This window comes from Furipterus horrens, unplaced genomic scaffold (assembly GCF_987537825.1).
Source record: "Furipterus horrens unplaced genomic scaffold, mFurHor1.1.pri manual_scaffold_3, whole genome shotgun sequence".
In the NCBI taxonomy this organism is placed as follows: Eukaryota; Metazoa; Chordata; class Mammalia; order Chiroptera; family Furipteridae; genus Furipterus; species Furipterus horrens.
In genome coordinates, this window is record NW_028327173.1 from 172,929,030 (window position 1) to 172,948,833 (window position 19,804).

General features: G+C 39.4%; 1 protein-coding gene across 3 annotated transcripts in view; it reads left to right on the forward strand.

The window, feature by feature from the left end:
- Nucleotides 1-744: 744 nt before the first annotated feature.
- Nucleotides 745-19,804, forward strand: part of GNG2 (G protein subunit gamma 2) — a 110,892-nt gene continuing 91,832 nt past the window's right edge. Inside the window, exon 1 of one of the 3 annotated variants that reach the window (XM_090270876.1) lies at nucleotides 745-799. The gene's annotated coding sequence lies outside the window, so the exon portion shown is untranslated. Of the gene's footprint in view, nucleotides 800-4,972; nucleotides 5,169-17,304; nucleotides 17,326-19,804 lie in introns of those variants that run through there. The other 2 variants (XM_090270875.1, XM_090270877.1) reach the window with 2 other exon arrangements.

Genomic DNA, 19,804 nt, shown 5'->3' on the forward strand with positions numbered 1-19,804 from the left:
TTTGTTTTCTCAGGAAATGTTAAGAAAGCAAACTTGTTGAACTCATTCATCACTGACAACCTCCCAAGGCTTTATGTATGTAACACATACACATATACAATTGGGTTAACAACCCAAATGAATTCAAATTTTGGTGAGATTTCAGGCAAAATCAGAGAAGAATCTGGGGGGCTTCATAACATTCCACTTAATCCCCTAGTTAGCCCTTCTGAGGGCGAAGGGGAAGAACTCTTGCCTCAAGCACTTTGCCCTCTTTGGAGGAAGAGTTGGTCACCACTCTGCAAACCCCTTGACCTACTAGCTTTTATGCTGGGCTATGGGACAAAGATTGACAGTTTTCAATTGTGAAGATCAATGCCTCTGTATTAAGAAAGATTAATTCTGCTCACTCTACCCCTGACTCTCTTTAAACTGAATAAGATTCAGTCTCCTTGGCTCCTAAGAGCTAGGGATTGGCTCAGTTGTCTGGGGGTTGGAAATGATGATGTGACACACAGATCATATCATGATTATGCCTCTTTATTTAGAAGTCTTCAGAGAGACTTCTATTTCCTTGAGTTGATCCAAGAAGTGCCTAGAATTCTGCCTTTTATGTGACAAAATAATAGCTCAATGATTTTTTAAATTTTAATTACTATTTGGCCCAATTAAGCAAGTTATTAAATGTATCATCAATGTATATGAGTGGACAAGATTTATTAATGTAAATCTTAACTCATTTCATTTTTCCCTCTTCATTCACAGCTCACACATACACTAAAGGAGTGGAGTTGCTGGTACAGTTTTTGACTCCTTTCTGGTAAGTATAATAAGAAATGATAGAGACCATATTTGAGACATGGCCAAAAAAGTAGGGAGGTCTTAGCCAAAGAAGGCAAGTCAATCAAGATAATAAAGAACTAGCTGGGGGAGGAGGGAGAGAGGAATAGTAGTGTAAAGAGATTAGAGGAAGAGTTGGAAGATTTGACACATGAGAAGCTCTGAAACAGCTGTGAGGTAGCAAAAACTGGAGAGTACAGAAGGGAATGGGAAAAGTGTTTCTGGCTTGTAAATTCATTTCTTTAAAGTTTATCCAGAAATGCAAGTAAAGAATAATTTTCTTTCTTTCTTTTCTATTTCTTTTTAAAATTTATTTTTTTAATTACTTTTTATTGCCAGACTGTGCTTCTTATAAGCAATTCACTGCATAATGGTACTGAGAGTTGCCCCAGGATTCTTTAGGATTACCTATATAACAAATATGTAGAATTTGGTATGGATGCCGTGTCACTCCCGAGTCGGACTGCACAGCCGTTCTCGGCGGTGCAGATAGACTCTTAAGAAGCTACACCATCGTCTCTCGAGACGGACGGCTGCCGGTATGGATGTACTGTGGTTTTCTGCAACTTGAGAAAAAAAAGGAAGGACCATTGTTTCTTATTGCATGAGCAGCTTCTCAAAGAAAAGCATTTTTTGAATTTCTGCCAATGATGTCTTTTCATCATATAAACATCTGTTAAATACCTAGTTTGTGACAAGCAAAGATGACCAGAATATTGCCCTAGCCTTAAGGGGCTCAAATAATGAGTGAAGTGGACTTATACCAACTCATTAAAACAATGCAGTTGGTGGAGAAACCGAAATCGCAGCATGAGACCATGCAAGACATACCCGGCTCTGCTTGTGTGGTCAGGGAAGGCTTCTGAGAGAAGTTGAGTCGGCCAGGGTAAAAAGGGGTTGCCAGAAGTCAAAATGGAGGGAGAAACAGGGCATTTTTGGCAAAAGGAAGAGCATATGCAGATCTAGAAGAAAAAAAGAGCATGGCTCCATGGGAAACTTGCCATAAAGGTGGATGTGGGATGGGTGGATGGAGGGTTGTAATAGATTAAATAATAAGGTTAGGGTGTAGTTGGGTGACATGCAAAAGAATTAAAATTTGTAACCTGTAAGCGATAGAGAGGGGAGGCAGAGTCACATAGTCACATGCTCAACTCATTTCAGGAACATGCTTCTTGTGGTTCTGGCTAAGAAGAAAGCCTGAAGGTAGGAGGGTAGTATTGCAGTCATTCTGTAATAAGACAGCAGGGTCAGAGAGGGTGGGGGGTGGGGCTGGTCAAAGAGATGGTTTGCTGGTGGGAACGAAAGGATGAAGAACTTGAAATCAGACATGGGGTAACAAAGATAAATGGCTCCGATATCCTTCCTATATTCCCACCTCATTCAAATAAATGGTGATATGGAAAAGGGAACAAGCTTGGGATGAAGCAATAGATATAGTTTAGGGAATGTTCATATTAAGGAATTCCAAGGAACATCCAGCTAGAATGCTCAATAATGCAGGAGAGATGCCAGGCCAAAATGATGTTCTCTTTATTACCTCTCACCTCTTCGACCGAGCAGATGTAAGAAATACAAGGTATCAGTGACTATAGCTTGGGTCTCTGATGAATATTAGAGTATTTTACAGGCTTTTGTTTTATGCATTGATAAAATGTATCTAGGATAGGTTCCTATTTCAGTTACTGATGGCATGAACTGTTAGTGATGAGATGTAATTGTATCTCCTAAGAAATAAACACTTTGCAGACATAGTGTGCATGCATACTTAACACACTTGTGTTAAGAGCTCTAAACTGGATTAATCTTCTCTCTTAGCCAGTCTACACCCCCACATTTTTCTTTTCTCTTCAGAGAAAGAGGCTATTGGGACCACTTGAAAGCAATGACGTTAATAACAGGAAGAGAAAGATCTTAAAATCTAGTTTTCACTTCCCGGCAATAGCCAGGTTGAGCTACTGAGAGTTTTGTAAGGGCCGCAGGTGAAGAACCGAGCAGAAGGCAGCCAAATACCTAGAGGTGCTATTGTCTGAGAGAGCTTTTCCTATATAGACAAAAAGATAAGTACAAACCACTCTGTTGAGAGGAGTGAGAAGGGAAAATAGAGAGGATTTTTAAAAAATGAAAAAGACCCATTTGAATCCAGAGTTAATGCCAGAATCGACTAGTCTAAAATTAACCAAAGATTTGTTTCTCTAATCTTTCCAACCATTAGTAATTATGCTTCTTATTTTTCTTAGACATAGCATCATATATATTTAAACTTTTATATAGGAGCTACTGGTAACCCTTGGCACCAAGATCCCTGATTTGGAGGCAAGTCATGTCTGACTTTGACTGGGTTGCTGGAGGCTCTGGGAATCTATGTCCAGTCCTCAGTCCTCTCCCACTACAAAAATTCTATTTGCTGGTGGTTCAAAAGTAGTTATTCATTTTTAAATCTTAAAACAATCTGTTTGTAATTTTCTAATATCAGTGAGTTACATCAGGGTCCTTTTTGATATAAGATTTCCAGGAAGAAATAAAGTAACTTTTCAAATGACAACAGTGTGTCCTGGGACTGTCCCAGGGCATTTTATAGAAATTAAATCTTGTAAACTTTGTACAGCTAATGTGCTGTAGTCCCAAAGGTGGTATAGGAAGACTTACCTGGTAACTTACCTGATGACCCAGTTATCCCACATCAATCCTAGATTTCCAACATTTCCTGTTAGTTTACTTGCTGGAATGGTTAAGGCAAGGCTAGATTTTTAAAGCGCAGTTGGGGAATTAACTCTTGTTGGGGAAAATTAACTTTTCAGTCACTGACTCCTGAGGAGAGGTGTCTTAACACTGCAGCCTGGACACTAGGATTCCCCTGCCCCCAGCGGTGTTTCATCTCTAGCTTCTGCAAAGCATCCTGTGTTGGTATTGGGGGAGAATGACTAGCGAGCTGAATAAATAGCCACCAGGAGCGTCTGAGTGTAGCCCTGAATATGCTAACTGTGGGGAATCCTGAAAACAAGCCCTGGCCCTGGTTTGACTGCAGAAGTCACTTACTTGCCTTCTCTGGGTTTCACTTTCCTCTAAAAATAATAAGAGCTAATATGTATCAGACACTTCCTGCATTTCAGGAATTATTATATTCTTTTTGTATACCATCTCATTTAATCCTTAAATTTCTGCTGTGAGGTATGATTATGATCATTTCCATTTTGCAGATGAGGAAATCAAGGCAAGTAGAAATTAAATAATTTGCCCAAGTTCATAGTCACTAATGACAGCTTAGATTCAAATCCTGGTGGATGAACAGACTTCTTGTGCAGTCTCTACCCTTATCTGTAATGTTGTCCCACCTACTAGAGTGACTAGCAAGGACTCTGTAGGTCCTTTCAGTTCTACCAGCATGTTGGGGCAGGGGGGACGTTGCAGAAGAGGACTCTATTTCTGGGCCAGGACTGTATAGCCTTTAGAACCATGTCCTTCCTTCCCACCATCACGAACCTTGGCACTATGTCTTCATGGTTAGGCTACAGGTAGCATTGCAGGACTTGGTTTAGCTCCTATGCCCCACAAGAATACTTATAGGGGTCATTCTTTTCTGAGTATGTGGGTTAAGCAAGATTTCAGTGGTAGTGGGACCTTGGAGAAATTAGTCATCTGGAATGTTGGTCCAGAGAAAAATGCTGCAGCAAGACACTAAGTTCCAGCTAGCTCATTTGAAAAGGACTACAGTGAATCAGAAGGAGCCTTTGAGGCTGGTGCTGGATCTCAGGGCCAGAACCTGGCCAGGGGCTATTGATGCCCCCAAAAGACAGCCACCGCAGCAGTAGCAGCAGCAGCAGCAGCAGTGAAAAAAAAAACAAGCCAAGTTCAGACTAAGAAAGCAGACTGTGTGCTGGCAAGGGGGCCGCCCCTGAGGCAGCTGCTGAATGTGGTCAGTCATGGAGGTGAGGGTGAGGGAATGAGGAAGGGGAAGGAAGGAACAGACACCACCAAAGGGATTTGGAACAAAGGGGTAAAGGGGATTCTTCTAGTCAAATTGCCCAGGAAAAGGTGAAACTGCTAGTGAGCCCTGAAATGGAATGAGAGGGAAAGAAGAAAGCTGCTCACAGCTACCAAGACGAGGAGGAAGTGGGAGATGTGCTGCTTCCTGTAGAAAGAACGATGACTGAAGACAAAGCTGGGTGGGGACTAGTCCCTGGGCTGCAGGCGCAGCTGCTACACATACACACAGCGGCCGCTGCTCTGTGGGCAGCTCCTACTACTGCTGAGCTGGGCTGGGCTGGGCGGGCTGCGCCGGAGCTTGCCTGCACAGATCAGCTCGGAGACAGGAGAAAAGCCACTCTTCTCTGACCAGCCTCAGAGCCAAGGTAAAAGAAAGGCTTTTCATTGTCGCTCCCTTTTAAGTGAGTAAAATGACCATCGCGTGTGGTTTTAAGGGCAGATTTCCAAGGGAAGATAGGGATATTGTTTCAGGATTGGGGAAAATGATTAAGATGGGTTCTTTTAGAAGGGCTTTGGGGAATGACCACATTTGCTTAAAAAAAAAGATCAGTGTGCTTATCTTTGGTGACTAGTCAAGAAAACACACTTAATAAGAAGCCGTTTGCATAGTTCTCTCGGAAGAAAAGCAGGGGCTGAGTTGAAATCAGCCAGGGCTGTGAAGCCGTGCGCTGATCATCTGAGCGTTGCAGTCCTGTTTCAGGGGTGTAAGTGGTGTAAAATGTTAATTGCATTATCTTTCCCACACATTGCACTGGGGTATCATCTGTTTTGCAGCATAATGACTGTGATTTGGCTTCTTTTGGGGGGAGGGGGTATTAAATCCTTTGTACTCAGAATTTGCCAACAAAGGCTGTAGAATTGCGTATTGTGAGAGGCAGTATTTACCCTTAAAAAACGGTGTCTTCTTCCCTCTGCTCTGTGCAGCGGCTTCCAGTATAACCTCAGAAACAGTTACAATTTGCCAATAGGTCTTATCCTAAAGTTGCATCCTTTCTTAAAGGAGGGTGGCGGGTTTAACTTGTCCAGCATGAGATACCAGTGTATACGTGGATTTTATGTTTATATGGATTTTATTCATCTCTAGGTCAAGATGCATATTAATCTCGGTGAGGAACAAAACGTAAAAGTGTTGCTGTTGCTGGGTTTTTTCTTTACCTGAAAACACCGTAGATAGACTAAAATAGTAAAATCAGAAGATGATTTCTACCCTTTTATTTTCTTGAGCAACGGATGCTCTTAATGAGAATCTGTGACCATGAGTTATTCATATTTATGAATGATATGTAAAAGTGCATTAAATAGGTCCAATGGATAAGAAAGGAGATTGAGGAGTCCTTTGGCATGGTATGTAGGAGAAAGTTTAATATCTTAGTGTAGCTGGCTTTAAAAATCAAGCTTTGTCTCCAAAAGGAAGTGTGGTTAAGCAATAATAGTCATTGATAAAAGGTTTTTCTTGAGTTTTAAGAATGAAAGGAGATAAATTTTCAAAGGAAAAAAAGAACTGCTTATAGTGGAGTAAAAATAATAAAAATGTTACATTTAGACACTAATACATTCTTAAAATATAGGTTCTTAAACACTAAATAAGCCATTGAGAGTGTATGTGTCTCCTCGTTTATCACCACTCTCAACTGTGAAGTGCTATGGGGTTTTTTGTAATGCTATTTTATGAAATTGATTTGGCTTCTCAAAATTTATAGTGTAGCAGCACATTTTGAGAGATAAGAAGATTTTGGTACCAAAGGGGGAAATATGTCTACTTTTCTGAGGTTACTTATTAAATTAAACCTGTGCTATGTTTAAGAGCCAAAACCATGGAACTCCCCTGACAGAGTCATTGCATTTAATCAAATCTGTGGGCAAAACAAGTCACGCCACATATTCCACAGTTCCACTTCCCATTTGCCTCTTATAGTAAGATGTATAAGGATATCTGTCCAGAGAGGGCATCCAGACTAGATGTGGGATCCAGAATGCCCCTAACTGGAGTTCTCTGATCAAGTTGCCTGTCATTAAATAAAGTAGAAAGTTGGGAATCTGGGCTGTTTGAATGAATGTGGGGCTCATTTTCTGGTACTTACTCATCTACAGGCTGTGTTCATTAGGTAATGCCAAGACTCGCTGTGTTTGGGGGTGTGTAGACAATCAGCATTCCTCTTCTCTGTGTGTTTCATGAAAGAGTAAGAAAATAATAAAAAACCTTGGCCCATACCCACTGGAGAATCAAGAGAGCCCCTTGCTCTCTTTCAGAGAACAACTAAGAGGTGCCTGTCTTCTGCACAGCACAAAACATTTCCTTAATTGTTAAATTCCAGCTTGAGGCACAACATTAGTGAGTAACAGCAGATCAGTAACAACAACGGTAGAAGGTTTAGGGAAAAGATGAAAATGCTCCTACGCTATAAAATGAGACTGTTTCCACTTATCCTGGCCATATGGAATATTGAAAGACATCATACTTTTGCCCAGGGTACTCAGTGGCTTTTGAGGGAGTCTACCAACACTGAAATTTTAATTGAATGTTTTTTTTTTCCTGCCATATGGCCAATGGCTGAAAGGAAACATGACTCCATTATTTCATAGCCAGCCCTGGGCCTCATATGGTAGGCACGCGGTGAATGTATTTGGTCGACTGACTTTTTTAGCCCCCTTCTGAAGGTAGGCCCAACTTTTACTTATAAAAGCTCTATAGTCAAAACAGAAAGCCTGTTCAAAAAGACAACTGTGGGTAAAAGAAAATAACATCATATGGAATGCAGGCTTCGAGAGTCAGGCAGATCTACCTTTGAACCCTACTGCTGATTCCTACTACTTGACCTAGTATGTTAACTTTACGAACCTTAGTTTCTTTATTGTAAAGAGGGTTTAATAGTACCTAATCAAGGTGGTACATTTTTGTTCTGATTCCTTTGGGGTTGTTGATTTTTATTTTGTTTTTGCTTTGTTGTGCATATGTGGGTGCCTAGGACATAGTAGGTACTCAGATGCCATTTTTCATTCCTGCATTGCATAAGGAAAAGTTAGCATATTCTTGATCTTTGCCACTATCACAAAGGTTCCAGGAGACCTTTTTATTGTCATAAAATAAGTATATCTATTATAAAATTTCTCATTTTAACTGCTTTTAAGTGTATCGTTCTATTGCATTAAGTATATTGATATTGTTGTACAGCCATCACCGCCATCTATCTCTAAATCCATTTCATCTTCTCAAACTGAAACTCTGTTTCAATTAAACACTACCTCCCCATTCCCTCCTCCACCCAGGCCCTGGCAACCACTATTCTGCTTTTTGTCTCTATGATTTTGATTATGCTAGATACCTCATATAAGTGTAATCATACAGTATTTGCCTTTTGTGACTGGCTTAGTTCACTTAGCACTTGTCTTCAAGGTTCATCCATGTTGTAGCCTGTGTCAGAATTTCCTTCCTATTTAGGCTAACTAATATTCCATTGTATGAATTACCAGGTTTTGTTTATTCACTTGATGGACATTGGGTTGCTTCCACATTTTAGCTATTGTGAATAATGCTGCTATGCACATGGCCATGCAAATATCTATTTGAGTCCCTGCTTTCATTTATTTTGGGGTACTGGGAAGTAGAATTGTTGGGTCATATGTTGACTTTTATTTTTTGAGGAACTACCATACTGTTTCCCATAAACAGCTGTCTGCACCATTTTACATTCCCACTAGCAGTGTAGAGGGTTCCCTTCTCTCCACATCTTCCACATCTTCACTAACACTTCTTATTTTCTGGAGGTTTTGCTTGTTTTTTTTTTTGATAGTAGCCATCCTAATGGGTATGAATTGGTATGTATTTGTGGTTTCAATTTGCATTTCTTCAAGGATTAGTGATTTGGAGTAGCTTTTCATGTGTTCATTGGCCATTTGTATATATTCTTTGAAGACATGTTTATTCAAGTCCTTTGCTCATTTTTCACTTGGATTGTGTTGGAAGAGGTATTTTTAAATGGTGGGATCTCTGAATATAGTGTGTCATAAAGATCATGATTATAACATTTGTATTTAAGCTTGTTAATACATCAATATTATTCCTGCCCAAGTAAAATATTTCTCTCAAAAGTACCTTTTAAAATCAAAAGGATAAAGTAGCAAATCTGTAAAGCTCCTGATATTTGGTGATATCAGGAACCAATAATGAAATTCAAACCCTTATGTAGATGGTCACACCAGGGACCCTGTTGGCCAAGTGTGGACCAGGCTGCTACTATCTCCTAAGTGCCTTTCCAGTTTCCCCTCAGCTGGATGAGGAAAAAATGGCCAACAGGTAACAGTGTTAGAGAAAGGGAGGAGATACTAAAGTACCAAATTGCTTCCAAACATGTTATAATGGGGAGCACTAACATGTAGAAAAAGGCTATAGTAGCTAAACAACAATAATAGACTACAGGTTTCTTCTAATGACATGTGATGCTAATCTAACTTTCATGTTCAAAAATAAAGAATCTTTCTGTGCTTAATTTCCCGTTACATATTTCACTCCTGATTCCCAAACTGGTGAGGTATGGTATAAATGGGGCTGAGGAGAGCCAGGCAAGAAGAGGAGGGAGGAAGGACTCTCTTGAACAGGGACAATATCTGAGCTGTATGCTGCAGCTGCAGTTGTTGACCTTGAATGGTTTGAAAAGTTTCTGAATGATTGCATGTTAACTCTGTGTGTGTTGGGGGTTGGGGGGTTGGGGCTGGCAGTAATGACCCCTGACTTTGTTTACTTTCCAAATCTATTCATTTCTCAAGTTCCAGGAGGATCCATGCCTGGTTCTATGGATACCCAAGGAAGAGGGGAATTGCAGAGCTGTATTACGGTTTAGTCTCTGGCCTAAGACATTGGGAATGGTAGAGCTGAAAATGACTTGGGAAACAACCTAGCCTGTAACAGCTCCTCCATTACTGATAATGAAATAGGCCTAGAATTTAAGTTATCTGTCCAAAGTTGAACAGTTGATTAATACCCAACCTCCCAATTCAATCTGCATTTAACTTTCTTCCATAATAGGGCAAATGAATAGAGAAATTCTTTGTACTTTGTCACTTTTAAAATTGTTTATGACCAAATAATTTTGTTTAAAAAGAAGAGGGTAAAGATTCCACTGTGGAAATGATATTCAGATTTTCAGGTAAGAGTATTAGATATATATATGGTTCTGCAAAACTTTCATGTTAAAGAAAACAAGTTATATATAATGTGAGTCAGTGTTCAGACAATCTCTAGAGGACTTTAAACATTTAAAAAGAGGGAGGTCAATTCTTAAACTTTAGCGATAACATGCTTCTTAGAAGTGGCACCACTGTATACCAAGGTTCAAGATAAGACAGAACTGATCATTTTATCTCTTGGCAAATATATGTAACAGTCAAGCTCTTAAAGGAAAACCAGTCACTTGATTCCTGTTCCTTGGGCCTTCCCTCACTACCTTGCCAACCTGGTCATCAGCGTCAAACAGTCCCATGATTGTTGCTTGCAGGTGCCTGGCACTCAGAGCTAATAGAGAGGGTCTGGCAACTGGATTGATTGGTTCTACTCCAGATTCATGGCAAAAGCTGAAGGAGTATTGCTGTTCTTTGAAAATCTTATTCTTCTTTCTTTTTTTATTTCACTTTGACTATCCCCTGTGCATTTTCTATGAAAACCATTAAACCCAAGTCCCACTCCCTTTATTCATTACAGATGATCCACCTTCTATTTTTCTGAGAAGGCATATGTTACAGGGTTTCTTCAACCTTATTCCTTACCACCTCAAGATTCCTCTGTCTTCATTCATTCTCTTATCTTTCCTTCTTAGGTCAAATTAACACAGCCTTTTCTTTCAAGTCAGGAGTAAACTCACACTTGGAATCTCCATTCCATTTCCTTTTAATTTCTAGGGACCTAGGTTCTGACAATAACTCTGTCTCTTTCCTACATATTTGGTTTCTTCTCTTTATTGACCCTTTCCTCTTTGCCTGCAAACATGCTTAGTTTACACACATAAATTAATTAAAATGTAAACAACCCCACTCCCAGCAAAGCTTCCTCTGGACTTTTAAAATCTCTACTAAGCTTGTTTTCCTCCTACCTGTAAGGAAGGAAAAATAGTTTTCCTTCTATCCTCCTAAGTTCTCAGTGAGTGCCCAGTAACAAAAGACAGGTCAATAAGAGAAAAGCAGACATTTGTTAACATGTATACCTCATGTATACAAGAGAGATACCCAGGGAAAAATGAGAACTCTCAGAAGTGGTTTAGAATTCAGGCTTAAATAACATCATCAGCTAAAAGACAAAAGTGATGAGAAGTGGAGGAGGCCACTTTTGGGGAGATGATCAGGAAAAGCACAGTAAATAAGAGTGAGATTGTTATGTACATTCAAGTTGGTGCCTCTCTATAGACAAGAGTCTAGTTATTTAGTCATTCCTTCTGGTATAGAGAGGAAGGCACTGCTACAAATGGAAATTTCCTTCATAAATGTAAATTTTCCTCATAAAAGAGGTAACTTCTAGTCTGTTTTCAGACTTCCTCCTATATATGCTGTTTTCCAAAATAATCTGCTCAAAATAATTCTTATGCCAAAGAGGCAGATTTTGAGGTGGTATATTCTGCCACCCTTCATTCCTCTCTGAAGACATCCAACTTCTCTACTAACTCTGAATTCTCTCTAACTATGAGTGTTCTCAAGATTTGATTCTTCTGCCATTTAATTTCTCTCTCCTTTAATCAAATCCCTTTCTATGATTTCAGTCATTGTTGCTGTATGAGTCAGTCCCCAAACCAATTCTCCATCTTGATCTCTCACCTCCTTTCTAAACGTATACATCAAGTTCCCAGCAAACCTCCCAGAATATGCAACCCACTGACAGTGAAACTCATATGTTCAAAAACAGCACTGGCCATCACCTTCCCTGATTCCTCAAAACCAGCTCTTCACCTGATTCCATGACTATCAAGGACACCCATTATCACAGTCCCTCAATTATAAAAACTCAGTTTCACTATTTTCCTCATCAGCAACCCAAGCTGTAGTCAGTTGCGTAGCCCTTTGCACTGTCATCAAAAACATATCATGACACTATCTGCTCTTTTTCATGTTGATAGCCGTATTTTATTTCAGGCCCTTCTAACCCCCAGCTGGGTTGGTTTGCTGTTTATGTTCTTTCCTCTCCCTAGAATAACTTTCCTGCTTCCTCTTCCACATGTCACCCGCACCGTCCTTCTTCTCTAAATAGCCAAATTTTGTCTGTCCTGTGAGACTTAGTTTAAATGCTACCTTTTCCATGAAGCCTTCCTTGGTTTTTTCCCTCCCCTCCCTAATAAGAAACAATCTTTACTTCCCTGGAAATCTTTTGTTCTTTCATCACAATAATGAGCACATTCTAGTGTGTATAATGACATTCTTTTTTGTTTGTTTGTTTGTTTGTTTGCAAGATCTTTGAGGAGAGTTTCATCTTTATCTTCCTTATAGCACACAAAAACAGTTTGGGGATTCTTTTCTTTTTTTGTTTAAGTTATTTTTTTAATCCTCACCTGAGGACCTTTTTTCATTTAAAGAGGAAGGGAGGGAGGAAAGGAGAAAGAGAAACACTGATACCAGAGAGAAACATCAATTGGTTGCCTCCCGTGTGCTCCCAGACCAGATCAGGGATCAAATGCACCCTGGACTGGGGATTGAATCCACAACTTAGTTATGTGCTCTGACCAGTAATTGAACCCACAACCCTTTGGTTACAGGTGATGCTCCAACCAACTGAGGCACATTGGCCAGGGCATATTTGTTTATTTTTAACTTCAACTTTATTGAGGTATGATTGACAAAATTATAATATATTTAAAGTGTACATTACGGTGATTTGATATATACTGTTAAAAGATTGCTCTTATCTATTTAATTAACACATTCATTGTCCACCACCTTATCCACTTGTTTATTTTTATTTGATGAGAACATTTAATTCCACAAATGCATTTTGCTTATTATTCATTTATTTACTGAAATTTCTTGAGTCACTTATTGTTTGATGCAGTGTGGGCTAGAAACTCTAGGAGCCCACTCATAAACTATGGTGAACAACTACTGATGTAACTACAATACAGTTAGTCAGTCTCTCCACATGTCTTAACTGAATGTCTGCAATGTGCCACGTGTCCTTCGAGGGGCTAGGGGAAGTTGTACAGACAAAACAGTCCAGTCCTTTATTTTCTTGGAACTTACATTCTAATGTTGGGAGAGACCGAGTAAACACATAAACCAGTGGATTTTAGATCTGGATGCACTTTGGAAATCACTAAGGGGTACTTTGAAAAAATACCTATGCCCCAAGCTTTGGCCCAGTCTCATTAGATCAGAACCAGCCAGGATTGGACCCCATTGACAGAAACAAATTACAATACAAGAAAATATTGGGTAGTGGTAAGTGCTGAGATGGATTAAAATAGAAACTGGTTGAATTATAAACATGTGTGTGATGGTGTGGGTATTGGGGAGTTTACTCTTGTTGGGTAATACCTGAAGGCCTCTCCGAGGAGGTGATATTTTAACAGAGACTGTATTATGTTGAGGAGTCACCCATATGAAGATATTGGAGGAAAGGCTTCCCAAGCAGAAGGCACTGGTTTCTGAAATAAGGTTGAGATAAAATTCCAGATGAAATGTGGCCTTTTTACATATGTGTACAGTAATCTATAAAATATGTCTTTCATCTACAAAAGAAGATTTTCAATTAACCTAGACCCACTCCAGATGGGGAACACTTGGCTGTTCTGCTGAGTACTTGGTCAGGGCTGAATTTTATTTAGATTCATTGATTTACACAGGAAGATGCCTCTGTTGAACTGTATTTTTCTACACTGCAATCAGCACTACAGGGCTTGTTGTCTGAATTAAATGCCAATTTCCCTGTTCAAAATAAACTTAGAGTACTTGGTATTACCTTTAGCTGAATAAATAGAGGAAACAGTGACTTCTACCCTTAATTCTGTCTGGGAGAACTTGGGAAAACTCACAGAGGAGTCATTCAAACAACATGGAGTCCAGCTCTCACACATGTTTGAATGAGTGAAGATCAATCAACACGTTTCAAAAATCAAGATGAGACCTAGCACTTGTTGCACATCCCATTTGTGCTGCCGTGTGCCGGATACTTTATATATATTATAGTTTCCCACTAGTTTTAAAGATAAGCCTGTAAGGTGAGAACAGGACTTTTCTATCGGGACACATTTGCTAGTAAAAGAGCACCTTTCGAAATGGCTTGAACAATAGGAAACTTATCTCAAAACCTCCTGAAAGGTGAACAACATTCTTAACAACCTGAATTCTTTCCTTCCTTCCATTCTGACATCCTCAGTAGGTTCGTTTACCCTCTTAGGCCCGTCTTGTCACTATGCTAAGATGGTTTCTATAATTTCATAATTACAGGAAGATTTCAATGTCTAGAGACACAGTGAAGTGGCTAGTTTCTTCTCATGTACCTTTTTTTAAAGGTTACAGGTAAAGCTATCTCCAGCAGAATTCCCCCCACAACCCATATGCTTATCTCTTAGTGGATAGACAGATAGCCCACTGTGATAGGCTAAAAATATGAATTTCCTTCGGAGGCCTTGGAGCAGCCTGCCTCTCTGAAGAACAGTCATCAACCCCCAGAAAAAGGGATTGGTTTTATTAGCAAGGAAGAAGAGTTGGTTAATTGTTATCAAGTAGGGAGTCAGCAGTCTGCAACTATTATTATTCCCATCTTATAAGTGAAGATACCAAGACTCAAAAGGCTAAATCACTTATCAAGGTCACACAACTTCGAGTTGAACGGTGTTTTCATGCATTTCCCTTTGATACACACATATACAACACACGTACACACAGACCAAAAACTTGTTTTGGTTGATGGAGATAATCTACATAGACTGAAAAAAAGAATCCTAGAAGAAAATACAAAATGGCTGATGTAAGATCAAGTAAAGAAGAACCGTCTAAACAAATTATTCCAGAAGAAAATACATCAGGTTCTATAAAGCAATAAAAACAGCATTTAATTTAGACAACCAGTCCTGCATGTCTGTATTGTAAAAATATATAATTAAATTGAGTTTTCCTGGCTGGTCATTTCAATCAATTTGATCAAAATAAAATCCACCCTGGACCAAGAAATGAGTTAGAGAGGCCAAGGTTCTGTGTATAGTGTCTGTTGGGCTTAAATGAAAACCTTGTTTTTTTTTTCTAGAGAGGGATATATTTTGTTGATCACAGCACCTGTAAGAGAAGAATGAGTAATCTCTAGAATTTTCGATTATGAGTTATTTTGAAAATAGGTTTTCACTTTCCAACTCTGAGGCAGCATGCAATTTCATTATTGTTGCATTTTCTTCATGGATCCTAGCTTCTACTTTGGTGTTGCATTTCAGAGGCTATATATGTGAGGCAGCAATATTGGAAAAGGGAAATTTCAGTGAAATTGTCATCTTTATAGTGTTTTGACTGCTCATCTCTAAGTGTATTTCTGTGCTTTCTCATCATAACAGACTAAGTATTAGTGGTAGGAGTACCTTTTCTGTAATAAATGACTGACTGCTTCCTACTCTTATATTTGCATTTTTAAACAGGAAAGTGAAGTTAATTTTTAGACTTTGCCAACAGAGCTCTGTTTAAGAAGGATATTTATTTTATCTGTGCAGAACCATTTGAAAAAATTGTGAAAAATTTAAATGGGAAAAAACAATATCTCATTTTGAAGGCTATTCTTAGAAAACTCAATTCATCCTTTGCTATATTTTTAATTTTATATATATATATTTTAAGTATATTTTATTGATTATGTTGTTACAGTAGTTCCAATTTTTTCCCCCTTTGCTCCCCTCTGGCCAGTAATCCTCTCCTCTCCAGCAATCCCACCCCTCTTAGTTCATGTCCATGGGTCATGCATATAAGTTCTTTGGCTTCACCCTTTTTGGTATTATTCTTACCATCCCCCTATCTATTTCGTACCAACCAATTATGATTCTTAGTCCATGTACCACTTCCCCATTTCTCCCCCTGCCCCCTCCCAGCTGATAACCCTTGAAATGATCCCCATACCTATGATTCTGTTCCTATTCTGGTTTGCTTAGTTGGATTTTGTTTTCATTTTTTAGATTTTGTTGATAGTTGTGAGTTTGTTGTCATTTTAGTGTTCATAGCTTTGATCTTCTTTTTCTTAAGTAAGTCCCTTTGACATTTCATATAATAATGGCTTGGTGATGATGAGCTCCTTTAGCTTCACCTTGTCTTGGAAGCACTTCACCTGCCCTTCCATTCCAAATGATAGCCTTGCTGAATAGAGTAATCCTGGTTGCAGGTTGCCTTTCATCACATTGAATACTGCTTGCCAGTCCCTTCCTGCCTGCAAAGTGTCCTCTGAGAAATCAGCTGATAGTCCTATAGGCAGCCCCCTGTAGGCAACTCTCCGCCTCTCTTTCACTGCACCCAGGACTCTCTTTATCTTTCACCTCTGGCATCTCGATCATGATGCATCCTGGTGTGGTCCTCTCTGGGCCCAGCTCGCCTGGGACCCTCCATGCTTCCTGGACCTGTATGTCCATCTTCTTTGCAAAATTTGGGAATTTTTCCTCACTTTTCTCAATTCTTGCTTCCTCATTCTGCACTGGTTGACTGAATTTTTCTTCCTTATGTTCTAAATCATTGATTTGAACCCCGGTTTTCTTACCTTCACCATTGGTTTTGTGTGGATTTTCCTTCATTTCACTTAGCATATCCTTCACTTCTTCTCTTATGCATTTATCGTACTCAAGCATATCTGTCAGGCCTGTGAGCATCTTTATCACCAGTGTTTTGAATTCTGCATCTGTTAGATTGTCTATCACCTCATCTGTGAGGTTGGCTATCTACTCGTCGCTTAGTTCTCCCACTGGAACCTTGATCCGTTTCCCCTTTTGGGACATACTTCTCTGTCTCCTCATTCTGACAGGCTCCTGTCTTTGTTTGCTTCCACATCCCAGGTAGAGCTGTCGCTCCAGTTATGTTGTAAGGGGTGGAGCCTTAGGGTTTCGTCAGTACACGGTGACCTGTTTCACCACGTTGTGGCACTGTATCATGGGGGAGGGGTCCAAGGGGGAACAATGCCGCCAGCCCAGCACTTGTGCCTTTTCCAGGCACCTTTCCCACTTCTGCACCAGACTGGTGCCCCTCTAGCTGCTACCCTGGCCATTGTTCCCAGAGTGGGTGGGTCTGCAGACGTTCTAGGACCGTGGGGTCCCTTTAAACAAGTGGACTCTGACGAGATCGGCAATTTCTGCCTCCACCTCAACCCTCACTGATCTGCACAGTCAGAAGCAATGAGGCTTGATTTTCCCCGGTGCTGGGACCATGAGCTGTGAGGTCAGGCGAGGAGCTGGGAATGCTCCCCAGGTGTCCCTCCTGACTTTAAAACGTGGGACTGCGCTTTCTGCCAGCCTGCTGCTGCTGCTGCTGCTACTGCTGCAGCCACTACACTGTGTCCTCTCTGCCCTGGCTCTGCCGCTCCTACCTGTCTGAGTATTTCTTCTTTGTATGTTTGTTTGCTGGACCTCCATGTAGTTTGATTTTCTGGAACTTCTGATTGTTTCTAGTTTTGAGGTAGTTGTATTCCTTCTTAGTTGTGGAGGGAGACGCAGCGTGTTCGTCTACACCTCCACCTTGGCTGGAAGTCCCATCCTTTGCCATTTTTAAAAAAACTTATACATGATGGCTGTGCTTAGGGAACATTGCTGTGTATAGGCATTAAAGATATTTCACTAACAGTTTGGTTTTTTTTCCTTTGGGAAAAAACTTGATATTGAACAGCTCCAAGATTTTTTTTGATTACAATAATAACAAAAATTTACTCAAAGGTGAAAAGTCCTAGTTGGGGGGAAAAAAAACCCGACAGAATGTCTTTTATTATGTCTCAAAATAATTCTAAAATACAGTATAAAAAATAACATCCTAAGGCTTCCTACACAGGAGAACATGGTAGTTAAAAAACACGGGCATCAGAATTTCTTGGGAAAGTTGTTAACACTTCGTATACCTATTTCCTCATCTATAAAATGGGAAATTATAATGACAATGCCTACTTTACAACATTGTCAGGAGAAAATTATATAATGTATGTAGAATATTTATTTAGCATAGTGCCTGACTTACAGTAATTATTCAGCTGTGTAGCTGTTTTCATTACAGTTGTTATTGTCACCACAAGCTGGAGTAGAATATCTTTTATTCTATTCATGGGATTCTTAGCAAATTTCTAGCAGAAATGATTATGGTCCAACATCAATCACAGGTGCTCAGAACTTGGGGTAAGGAATTGCCTAAGGAAGCCTATTTGCATGGGATAGTCACATGTTGATGTTCTGACTTAAGTGTCAGTCTCAGGCATGTGTTCTTTGTCCAGTAATCCATGTGCTTACTCATAAATATTTCCAGCTTTCCTTCTCAGCTCGGGATAGGCTTTTGCTTCTCTGTCCACTTTAGTTAGGTATAGCCATGTATCTTGCACTGGCCAGTGAAATGTAAGCAGAAATGACATTTATCACTTCCAGGAAGAAGCTTGTAAGAACCAGGGCATAAACATGTTACCTGGTAATTGAAAGTATTAGAGCTCAGAAAGAAAGGGTGGCTGCTCTCTTAAGTCTTCAAACAAAGACGACACAGAGATGGTCTCTCCACTGACCCATCAGGTAGTGACAGTGACAAATAAGCTTTGCTGTCTTGAGCCACTGAGATTTGGGGGATTGTTACCACAGTATAATCTAGCCTATCCTGACAGATACACTCAGGTTACCCCTTTAAACCCTAGAGAAAAAAAATATCGGTAACAGTGTATAAAATGTGTAGCTGTTTGGAAATCGTAATTTTCAGTGACTATTTTCTGTGTGTATGCATGCATATTATATGCAAGCACCAGGAGACTTAGACTCTTAAGTTAAACAGATTTACATAAAAATTTCCTGTTAAATTTCTTGTGAAATAATATTTATTTCTACTTTATACAGAGGATATCAACATACCAAAATTACCAGCATAAATTTTTTTTGAGGGAGTCAACTGTGATGCCAAAATCAAGACTCTGATTCAAGGTGTGGTTTGATCATTAAGTAATAGATTCTCTCACTGAGAGCTTATTCAGAATGGCATCTTGTGAGGCTAAGGGTCCTTCTGAGAGTACATGGGCTTTTATCTCCAGTAATAACATAATTCTCCCTCACCCTTATTGCAATGTTCCAGTTATAACCACTGGTGTTCAGTACTTAGAAGGTCTTAAATAATATGTATGGAATAAATAAATGGAAGCACTCCACAGTTCTCCAAATGTCTGTACACTTTCATATCTGTACTTTAAAAATAAATGTCTTTATTTTGGACATTAGATTAGAAACATCTCAGTATTAAGACACTTATTCTTTTGTAACACTTCACATATAACCGACCATGGACCCACAGATTTTAGATATTTTATTTGATATTATTTTACTTCTGATTTAATTTCAGTGGATTCTTCCATTTGGGTCTCTGAAACTACGGTATGAAATACCTTAATTATTTAAATTAGAAACAGATTAATTATCTCTGGTGTACAAACTCAAATTAATTTCATTATTAACTTGAGTTTTAAATTGATTAATCTTGGAGTGTTTAAGGAACCAAGTGAATTTTTTTTTATCCTTAAGGAGAAGGGCATATTTGATTTTGATGAATCTCTCTTCATCACAACAATTATGCTAATAGGAGTAAGAAATTGGCAAGAAAACTTTGAATTGATTTTATAAACCAGCCAGAAACCTGTGTGTCTGGGGTTTCTGGGGGAACAATCTGTGAGTCATTTTAAAAAACAAACACACTCATCATCGCAGTGCATGTGGTTGCCATGGTAATTAGGCCTGTTGAGTTCGCTTGCTTATGTTCCTGTAAAGAGAAAAAGGGGAGAGAAACTGAGAAGTCAGAGCTTTGACTATCAGCTTCAATTGCAGGAGAGACTATAGGGTGTTCTTGA